This window comes from Halichoeres trimaculatus, unplaced genomic scaffold (assembly GCF_033239565.1).
Source record: "Halichoeres trimaculatus isolate MK-OKI-2021-1 unplaced genomic scaffold, fHalTri1.1 fHalTri1_scaffold_12, whole genome shotgun sequence".
Taxonomy (NCBI): domain Eukaryota; kingdom Metazoa; phylum Chordata; class Actinopteri; order Labriformes; family Labridae; genus Halichoeres; species Halichoeres trimaculatus.
The window spans coordinates 34,487,352-34,499,241 of NW_027437190.1; positions in this window are offsets into that span (position 1 = coordinate 34,487,352).

Sequence of the window (11,890 nt, forward strand, 5' to 3'; positions counted from 1 at the left end):
AAATGTATAGTAGACCCACTGAGGATCAAAAGTCATGAACAGAATTTTTCTAACTCAAGGGGCGTGGCCAGAGCAAGAGGTCAAAGGTCATGGTTTTCCAGCAATGTCAGATCTGGACGAAAACACACACACATGTTCAGTGTCACAGCCTAAGTACATTAGCGCTGTTGTTTTTTGCTGAAAGTACAACACAAATGCAGTTGGCGAGGCCCGCTTATTACCTCTTGCGGCTTCAATTTAACTCTTTTTTTTTCACGTTTGTTGCCCATATTTTCCTGTATGATGTAATAATGTATTCGACTAACCTGTAGGTGATATTCGCCAAGTTGTAGCCCACGTTTAGTTTTGTTTCTCTTTGGTTATAGTTGCTAGGACTCAAAGACACGTGAATGTGCGACCCACGGCAGCAGTGAATAAAACTGCACTGCGATTGGACAGCTCCGTGTGTCTGGCTGACACACCGGCGAAGGAGTGAGCTGTCGTCTTTATACTCTATGCAACTGTTTCATTTTTAATTTTTGCTCAAACCCCAGACGGATTGAGTCTTTTTTATGTTTTTTACAATTTTTTTAAATCTCTTGTGTGTTTTTTATTTTTGGGCTACAAGTTTTGAAACATTCCTTCAAACATTGTGACAATGACACACACGTATTTACAGATTCCTGATGCAGGTTTTTTTTTTACCTGCTACATCTATGAGTGTGTGTGTGAGACATGACAAATACATTGGCTTCAAACACTGCCTTAATTTCCTGTCCTTGACATTAGCACACACACTCTCACTCACACACACACTCGAATGCAATAAAGCGCGTACTATCGCAGACTAATTCATTCTATATTAATTTTCGGGAAGTGGCAAATTTTTTTTATTACGATTGATAATCTATGCAAATCTTTTAAATATGACTTTAAACAATCTACGACGTCTTTGCTGAGCTCTCTGCGATTGATTCGACGGAGACTATCTCGGCCTAATTTAGAAAATGTATTCTTTTGATAATCATGCACATCCCAGTGCTCCAGACAATTACTTATCTGCCTGGATAAGCTTGAAATTATGTTTTTAATCTTTAGGAGAGAGAAAAAAAGTCCTCTTCTGCTCTTCTGGTATCATGAAAAGCATGAATCGAGGTCTGAAATAATTAAATCAGTTGCACTAAATCTCCAATCAAACGTATCTATTCAGCTGTGCTCTCTTTGTGTTTTTATATAAGCAGAAATGTTTGTGTTATGCAATCTGAGTGTTCACCACATGTGCCTTTGTATGCAAAACTGTAGGAATACTAATAAAAGTTTACATGAAAACAAGGAATCATGGGTGCTGGAGCTTTATTTTGAAAAGCAGGGATGTAAATATGTGTATCGAGGGAGACGGCGTGCTAAAAAAGCTAAATATACCCTCAGCTGGCAGCTTTCTGAAATGTTTTCATGGCCGTCACGTCTTGGATGTTACAGCCAAATGAAAAAGATTATCACAGCTCCTCTGAGATCAAACCGCTCCACAAACACCATCAGGGATGTGGGTTTATTTCCCGTACTGTTTGGCGTCGACTGTCGGAATGAATCAAACAAAAGCTGCTCTGTGAGAAAACCTCGACCCCCTCGTTGTCGTCGCTTTGTCGCGGTTTAAACGAAGCATCCAAAGAGACGCCATTAACCTGATGTTAGGTGAAACAAAGAGCGCTTCGACGAGTGTAATCTGCGCACAACGCTTCCCCCTGCGTGCCTTCCTGTCTGACACCACATATGGCGAACGCGCCGGCAGCAGCGGCGGCGACATATGGGCCTCTCACAATTCATTAGCATTGTCATGTAAAGGAGGGAATCCCACTGTAAAACAAATGAAATGTAACCCGTTACTGTACAGGTTGATCAGGCAGCTCCTTCCTTCTTTTATGAAGTCTGGAGTGAAGCTGTGAAAGAGGTTTTTGAACGCCAAACGCAGCCCCCTTGGGTGTCTGCGTCGTCGGTGCGTGGCGGCGAGGCTTTACGAGGCTTTACGAGGCGCTCTCCTCTTGTTTACAGCCGCGCCGTGCGTCCAAATGAGCCGTAGTACACATAAACAGCAGCGCCACGCAAATATTACACTGCCCTTATTAACCGGGGCAGCCTGCAATTACATTATGTCCCCTGCGTTTACATCCAGAGCGCCGGCCCTCCGTGACAACTCTCCCTCAGTGTTTCTTGGCGGCGTTACGGCCCCTCATAATCTGATTCACAGTTTTTGTCATGCTGCCAAGAGGCGACTTGCATTTGCCGGGCTCTATAGGCCTTAATGAACTGAGTGTCAGTGTTAAGCACACTGGAGCGAGCTGGAGTGACGGCGAACAAGCAGCCTGTCATTTGCAGCCATGTTGGATCAGAGTCTAAGTTATAGCAGCTCGCGCTCATTCGCAAAAACCAGTCCCTGAACACGCCATTACTCTCCGCCCCTGAAGGACAGGAGGGCTCACACACACTCACACACACACACACACTCCAAAGGGTGTGGCTTCTTCGGGACACAAAATGGCTGTTCCCGACATCCCAGAGTCCAAGATGGCGCCGCGGTGACACCAGCGTCCGAGCGGTTGTTGGAAAATGGAAAGGCCGCAACAATTGATCGACATTCACACAAGGGCCGGTGTCAGAGGGGGTCCGAGGTGGGAAATGGCGGGTTTTGGTCCACGTCCAAGGTGGAGGAACTGGGGTTGCTGCTCCTTTCAGCAGCTCCTCAGATCGGTCATTGGTATGCAGGAATGCTCCCCCAGCACGCCATTCTGTGCGCCGTTTTGGAGGGAAACTGTTTGGTGGCGAGGACAGAGGATGTGTGTGTCTTTAGATGCGAGCGTTGGTCAGTGCCAAGAAAAAGTGGGCGTCCGTCCAGATCTGTCCACCTTCTTTTTGTCCCCCTCCTCCACCCCCTCCACCCCCAACGCCTCCAACAGCGGCGCAGCCCGGCAACTGTTCAATGAGCGAGGACAAAATGGCCTCAGACGGTTTCAGAGGTGCAGCGTTCTGCAAAACGTCACCTCACAAGTATGATAAATACAGTGTGTGTGTGTGTGTGTGAAAAGCTTATATTAATGTAATTTCTGTAATAGACTGAGCTCCACAAACACTTAAAACCTGCTTTAATTGTTTGTATTTTATCTAAATTCATCATCAAGGATCTGACAGTAATAAAGCATCGGCGGCGTGCGTCACAGTTCGAAGGTCAGGGGCGGAAAAAGTAACAAAATCTGAAAAGGAAACTTAATTCTGCCTGTTTTTGACAGTGTGTTGACAGGTTAGGGCTGTGTAGAGTGTTTTTCCAACAAGGACGGCACTAAATTGTGTTTTGGCTGCCAAGAGGGCCTCTTAGCGTGCAGTTTGGCCCACACAAGAGCCAATTAAGTGTGTGTTCTGGCCCCCAAGAGCCACTTAATTGCATTTTGGCCCATTAAGAGTGACTTAAGTGTGTGTGTTTTGGACTTCTAAGAGGCGCTTAAGTGGGATTAGGCCACCAAGATGGCAGTGTAGAATGCATTTTGGCCCCTACAAAGGCACTTTACCCAGATTAAGGCACTTTGGAGGGCACCTTAAAATGAATTTTTACCCCAGAGCCAATTAAGTGTGCATTCTGGCCCTGAAGAGCCACAAAAGTGTGTCTTAGCCCTAAAAATGGCAGTGAAGTGTGTATCTTGGCCCTAAAAAGACACTTTATCCACGTTCGGCACTCTGGAGGGCACTTTAACGTGCATTCTTGCCTGTACAAGAGGATACTTAAGTGTTTTTTGACTCCCAAGATGATATTTTAGTGTGCATTATGGCCTCCCTATGAGAGCCACTTAAGTGTGTTTTAACCCCAAAGATGGCAGTGCAGCATGCATTTTGGCCCCAAAAAGGCACTTAACCCACGTTTGGCACACTGGAGGGCACCTTTGCATGCATTTTTGTCTGTGCAAGAAGGCACTTAAGTGTGTTTTTGCTACCAAGGTGGAACCTTAGTGTGCATATTGGCCTACACAAGAGCCACTTCAGTGTGTTTTAGCCCCAAAGCTGGCATTAAAGCATGCATTTGGGCCCCAAAAAAGGCACTTTGACCACATTCTGGCTCTCTGTAGGGCCCCTTAGCACGCAGTTTTGCTCACGCAAGAAGGCAGCAAGATGTGTTTTTGCTCCCAAGAAGGCATCTAAGTGTTCATTTTGGCCCACACAAGAGCCACTTAAATGTGTGTGTGTTTTGGCCTTCTAAGATGCGCATAAGTGGGTTTTGGCCCCCAAGATGGAAGTGAATAATACATTTTGGTCCCTTTAAAGGCACTTTACCCATGTTTAGGTGCTCTGTAGGGCACCTGAACATGTTTGGCCCACACATAGTTGGCTCTTGTGTGGGCCAGTTTGGCCCACACAAGAGCCAATTAAGTTCTGGTCCCGAAGAGCCACTTAATTGCATTTTGACCCCCAAAAAGGCACTCAATCCACATTTTGGCCCTCTTTAGGGCACCTTAGCGTGCATTTTTGCCCGCACAAGAAGGCATCTAAGTGTGCATTTGGGCCCATTAAGAGTGACTTAGGTGTGTGTGTTTTGGCCTTCTAAGAGGCGCATAAGTGGGATTAGGCCACCAAGATGGCAGTGTAGAATGCATTTTGGCCCCTATAAAGGCACTTTACCCATGTTTAGGTGCTCTGCAGGGCACCTTAACACGCATTTTTGCCTGTGCAAGAGGGCACTTAAGCCTGTTTTGGCTCCCAAGAGCTACCTTATTGTGTTTTAGCCAATGGTAGTTTAGCCTGCAATTTGGCCCCAAAAGAGTCACCTAACCTACGTTTTGGTGCTCTATAGCATGCATTTTGGCCTTCGCAAGAGAGCTTAGAGTGGGTGTTTCGGCCCCCAAGAGGCACTGCATTCTTGCCCGTGCAAGAGGACACTGCAGTGTACTTTGGCTCCCAACCAAGCGGGCATTTTAGTGTGCAATTTTGCTTGCCTGTGAAAGAACTTAAGTGTGTTTTAGCCCCAAATATGGCAGTGAAGCTTACATTTTGGCCCCAAAATAGGCACCATTCTCACGTTTTGGTGCTCTGGAGGGCACCTTAGCTTGTGTTTTTGCCTACGCAAGGGGATACTTAAGTGTGTTTTGGCTCCCAAGGAGAACCCCTCGTGTGCATCTTAGCCTACGCAAGAGCAACTTAAGTGTGCATTCTGCCCCTAAAGACCCACTTAAGTGTGTTTTGGCCCCAAAGATGGCAGTGAAGCATGCATTTTAACCCCAAAAAAGCCACTTTACCCACATTTTGCACTCTGAAGGGCAGCTTGGTGTGCATGTTTGCCTGTACACTTAAGTGTGTTTGGCTCCCTAGAAGGCATCTTGGTGTGCATTTTGGCCCATACAAGAGCCACAGAAGTCTATGCTCTGGCCCCAAAGAGGCACTTTTTCATGCGCCTTTTAAGAGTATTTTGAGTGTGTGTTAACCTACCAAAAAGGCCATCTTGGTGTGCATTTTGGCCCGCCAATAAGAGCATTTAAGTGGGTGATCTGGCTCCCAAAAGCCACTCAAGTGTGTTTTGGCCCAAAAAGGCAATGTACCCACATTTTCGCACCCTGGAGGTCACCTTAGCGAGCAGTTCTGCCTGTGAAAGAGGGGACTAAAGTGTGTTGTTGCTCTCAAGCTGGCACTTTAGTGCTAGTTTTGGCTTAGGAAGCCACTTTTTGTGCATTTCAAAGGGCACTTAAGCGTACATTTGACTCCAAGAGGGCACTGATCGCACAGAGTAGCTCTGAAAAAAGTACTTAAGTGTGCGTGTTAGATCTCAAACTGGTATGCTAAAGCTAGCTGAAGCTCAAGAAGGCACTTAACACACGTTTTGGAAGGAATCTGAGTGTGAATTTTGGTTTGTGCAAGAGGCACTTAAGTCTTTTGCTCTAAAGAGGCACTTTGATGTGTTTTGTCTCTCAAGCTGAAACATTAGCTCCTGCTTTGGCTTAAAGAGGCACTTTAGCGTGTTTTAGAGGCTGCTTTAGTGCACAGATGATAACTCCAGAGAGGTACATGATTTGATGTAATTTTGAATATTTTTTCATACTGTTTTTTCAGAAAATTCAGCCCTCCAAACCTCCAGTCCTGGTCAAAGGGGGTAAACCTGAGTCTGGGTTTGACCCAGAGTTTGTCACATTTCTCCTGCAGCTGATTTCACTTCATGCACCTCCCTCCTGCTCCTGCTCCTGCTCCTCCTGCTCCATACGTCCTCCTTCAGAGAGTTTTATTTTTATCTGGAGGCTGTGGTTGCAGCTTTGCAGATTAGGATTTCACACACACAAAGGATCCTTTTATGAATTCTGATGAAATGTTTCAGATTAAACTTCCTCACAGCTGTAGCGTGTGAGCTCCATGATGCAACGCTGAAATACCTCACATGCTCTGAACCCGGGAAGATCGTCACGTTCAACGGCGTTAATGTTTCTGATCAAATTTATTCTTAAACTCAGACGCAGGTTTCACATTTTTAAAGGAGCGTTTCAGACGTTTATGGGGTTAAAGAGCTGTAACAACTCTTCAAACTTTAAGAAACAACATCTTTAGAGAATCTAACTTAATTTTTTTAAGAGTTCTGCTGCTTTCCAAACCAAAAATTTAGAAAGTCATCGTCTGTGTGAAACAATCAGGAATTGATGAAAATAGCAAGAGGAATGAGCACATTTGGAAACAGCTGAAACAGCAAGTTGTGCATGAAGTTACAGAAAGTTTTTACTTCATTTCTGCAAAAAAAAAGGAAGAAATAAGAAGCAGAATATCATGGCTTCTTAACGCTGGGTATGAGATTGACTAAATCAGTGGATCTCAACCCTCTGGGGGTAAACGAGGGCAAGTAAAATTAGAGACATGTTTGTTCAAAAAATAACAATCAAGAAAAATTTCTTTAACACTTTGTATTCAGTCAATGTTTAAATCAAATATTAACTGAATATTACATCCTGTAAGTTGTTGGATCCCTTTAAACCCCGCCAAAATAAGAGTCTCCCTCACGCCATAACAACACAAAAACTAGCATTTTGGTTAAAGTATCAGTCTAGGTGAGAAACTCAAGCAAAGTCCAAATATCAACCAGGTCAAAAAAGAAAAGTTGAAAAAAAAAAAAGATATTTGGAGAGTACAGTGGATAATTAATGATTATAACCAATAATTAAATGGCGATGCATGGCAATGAGAGGCGGAGAAGCCAACTTGAATGTGTGTGTTTATGTATATTTGTTTATATGTGTTCGCATATCTATATATAGTTGCATGTGTTCGCATGTATGAATGAATATGTGTATATGTAAATTAGCACATATGGGCATAGATATGTAGATATTGTTTATGTGTTTGTTTAGCTAAAGGGGTGAAAGTTAAACTTGGTTTCTGCTCACTCCTTTTTGTATATATGTCATTTACTTCTTTTACTTTTTTCCTTTGTTTCATCACTTTTTGTCTTCCTTAAATTTTCCGTTCTTCATGTGTTTAGTTGATCTTAACTTCGTCTTTGTCAAACGTCCTGTTCTTGTTTTTCTGTTTGGACTCTTTTTTGTTGTGCCTGTGATTCTTGTATCTTATTTTGTGTCAAGATATCATGAACACCAGTGGGTATGCATTGTATTGGGTTTATGTATGTATGTATATATGCACATATATATATATATATATATATATATATATATATATATATATATATATATATATATATATATATATATATATATATATATATATATATATATATATATATATATGCACATATATGCACATATATTGTGTATTATTGCCAGGTTGGTGGGGGTTTCAGGAAGCTTGAAGTGTGAATCAGTGTGTGTGTGTGTGGTGTTTATATCTTTGTATTTAAAATCTTTGATTATGTATAAGTTTTTGTTTTATTATGATCTTGTATGATCAATGACTGTGTTTGTGTTGTAAGGACCCCCTGGAAAATGAGATGGTACATCCCAAGGGGCTATCCTTAAATAAATCAAATAAATCAAATCCAAAGTTATATGTTATTATGTTGTGCAAACAAATACTTAGTTGGAATTGGGAAGTTCTGTAAATATTCAAAATAAATACATTAAAAAACAATAATAAAAAATACTTAAAAAAATATAAATTATTATTATTATTATTATTATTATTATTATTATTATTATTATTATTATTATTATTATTATTATTATTATTATTATGAAGCAGTGTTAAAGGAGGCAAAGCCAGAAATGGTGAAATTTTGTGGAATATGCTTTAATCAGATTTATGTCCACAGCCTGCGACCCACCAGAGATTTTCTGTGGGGAGAAATTATCCAACAGTGGCATGAGGCCAACACTTTTTCAGCAAAACTTTTATCTAAAATTAAGTTCATGTCTTTTTTTTCAAGAAATGTTTTTTTTTTTATCAATTGTTAAACTAATTATTTTGGTTTGAGAGCAGCTCTTTGCTCCAATACCAACAAACAATTATTACTATGAGCACAAGTCTTTTCTTTCTAACTCGTCTTTAGTTGTTTTTTGTTTTATAGCTGATGTAGTTGAAAAGTTTGGTGCCTATCCAGTCATGACTTTCAGGGTTAACAACAAAGTTAAAGTAAGTAAGAATGTTTGTTTCTGCATCTTTTTTCCAACTGAAACTGATCGGTTCTTGTTGAGGAAACTCGACAGACAAAAAAATCTCTTCATGGAGTGAACATCACTGAACAAAGTTTGAGAACCACTGCTCTGAATGATCCATGATCCCTCTGTAACAAACACACTCAGCTGCTCCAGAGTCTCTGCATCTTTAAAGACAAATTCAAGCTTCAAAACACAAACACGTGATCTTCAGACCAAGAGTCCAACCTGCAGAAGACAGGAGCCCCAAACTTCAACACATTTCTCTGTCATCGCTGAATGGCAGGATGGTTACCTCTGACCTGCAGACGATGATCATGAACAGAATCCTGCAAGTGTTTTTGTATCATTTTCAGAAAAAAATGTGTTATTATACTCTAATTTGAGCCACATTCAACTTGTCAGTCCAGAAAATTAATTATTTCAAGTTGTTTTAAGACAAAATGAGGTCTGAATTGCTGTAACAAGCAAAAAATAATCTGAGAAATTTGTTAAAAAATTTGCTTGAAACTAAATACAATACAAGAAACTTTCCTCTTAATCCATTGGTAAATTTTTCTCACTTTTTTAACCTCATTTTTGTCTTCAAATAACTTGAAATCATACATTTTTCTGGACCGGTCAGGTAAATCTGGCACATATTAAGTCTAAAAAGACATTTTCTTCTGAAAATAAGTCTAAAACACTCGATAAGGTTTCAGTTTTTTGCAGTGTGGGGAGGTAAGCAGACCAATATTTGCAGCTCTGCAACCTTTTTTCTTCCTCTTGCTGTCCAAATGCAATGAAAATATCAACAAATATGAGTAAGTAAAATGATAAGGTTACAACTTTTTAGATCAGATTGGAGCTCATCCAGTGTTTGAGGCGGCAGAGTTTGACTCGTGTAAAGTTTTTAACCTGACAGCTCTGACACACTCCCTCCACCTGACGACACCTGTCCTTCATCGCTCTTAAACACTGAGCTTAGATCTCCTCGGCGTGCAGCAGCAGCAGCAGCAGCAGCAGCAGCAGCAGCAGCAGACTCTCTGAGCTGGAGGAGGAAAACTCAGAGAGGCGAGGGGGAACTCTGGGCCCGTCGAGCACGCCGAGGCCGGTGAGTCCGGATCACTGAGGATGCTTGTGTTGAAGGCGAGCAGCTCTGTTGTGGAATGTCAAGTAGTGTGGCCGGGCCGGGTGACTGAAGCGGGAAGTGATTTGACTAATGTTTCCCTTTCAGGGCGCTCCTCTGCACCACGTCCCCCCTCTGTCCTCCCCAACCGCCAAAACCTCCCCAGAAAACTTTACCGTGATGTCATTCATATGCAAAGCAGGCGTGCTTTCAGCGCTGAATGTGTGTGCATGCGTCTGTGAGCCGCACAGTGTACTCCTGTCTGTGTGTGTGTGTGTGTGAGTGTGTGTGTGTGTTGCTTGAGTGGCTGATTCCATTACTTGAAGGACCATTACACTTGCCTGTCAACAGCCAAAAGACCTGAGAAAAATTAGCAGATTAAATCACTCGGCTCCTCTCCTCCTCCTCCTCCTCCTCCTCCTCCTCCTCCTCCTCCTGCTCCTCTCTGCGTACAGCTCCAGGATGCACCGCACAGAAACGTGATGTACATCCTCTGAAAGCTGCATCGCTGTTTGATCGGTGACAGGTCCTAATTTTGGAGACAAAGCTCTCAAAACCACAAAAAGGTAAAAACAGAGATAATGCTGGGAGACACAATGAGGGCAGAGCTCCTGGGAGATGGAGGAGCTGGGAGGAGGAGGAGGAGGAGGCCCATAAAGAGGAGCAAACAGGGGACAGACAGGAGCTCAATGAGCTTTACAGTCGTGTAGAATCAGTTTACAGGACATGGAGAGGTCAGAGGTCAAACGTCAGAGAGGGTTCACAGGATTTAAAGGGGAACACGGTTCAAACCAGGGACAGACTTTTACTGAGAGATTGATAAAAGAGAAACTCAGATGGAAAAAACTCCAGTTTACTTCAAGCTCAAACCTCCAAAACCAGCTTCAGAGTAAAGTTGGTGCCTGGTCATTAGTCAGGTTTCTATTACATCTAAACCAAGGGTCTTCAACCTGTGGCTCTGGAGCCTCATGTGGCCCTTTGACTCCTTTGCAGTGGCTCCTTGTAGCTTTAAAAAATATCATTTAAATTAAGAATAGTTATTTTTCTTCCAGAGGGTATTGATGATTAAAGACACTGACACTAAATAAAATCCTGTGTTAACATTTAGTTGAACTCAATATGCATCACTTCTGTCAAAAAAGTATTTTTTTTTTTTTTTTCAAATTTTTACATTTCAATTACTTTACATTTTTTGGATTAAGAAAAAAAGTCTGATTTTTAAAAGGTTTTGGAATTTTTTTTTTGAAGCCATTTTCCATAAAATAAAACTTCATTTTTTAATTTTCTTTGTCCAATTTTCTATATTTTTCCATTCTTGTTCTAAATTGAGAATTTTTTTATAATTACATTTTTTGGCAAATATTTGAAATTTTTAAAGGTTCTGCAAGTTTTTTTTTATTTTTTTCAAGCCATATTTGCAAATCATAAAAATTCAATTAAAAACAGTTTTTGTCCAGTTTTCCTAATTGTTCCATTCTTTCTTTTAAAAAATTAAGTAATTTTTTTTAATAACAATTTCCTTTTTTCAAAAATGTGAAATTTCAGCAATTTCTTTTTATTTATTTATTTATTTATTTATTTATTTTTATTTTTTTTGGGGGGGGGGTCCCATTTTAATTTATTTATTTATTTATTTATTTATTTTTTTGGGGGGGGGCATTTTTATTTATTTATTTATTTATTTTATTTTGCAAATTTTCAGAATTATAATTTCTTGCAAATATATGACATTTTTGCTATTTTTTGAATTTTCAAAAATTTGGGGGGGTTCTTCACTGTTTTTTTATTTTGCTAGTTTTTGAAATTTCAAACATTTAATAAAATCTTACAGCTCATTGAAATTTCATTAATTTTGCAAATTTATGAAATGTATGATGTTACAATTTTTTTAAATTGAAAAAATAAAAAAATTAAGTCATCACATGTACAATTTTAAAAACACAAAAAACTTTTACATGATCATTTACTGGATTTTTACTTTGTTTGGAATTTGAGACTCTTTAATTGTCTTTATTTTAAAGATAAAGTAGGTTTTTTTTTAGCTCCTGGATGACTTTGACAGAAGTGAGCCAAGAAAAAAAAGGCAGAAAAATCAAAAGTTTTAACACTTTTTTTCCTCCAGGTCTCAGGAGAGTAGGACACTAAAACAGGAGCAGAGTCTCAGGCAAAAAAAAAAAAAAATATA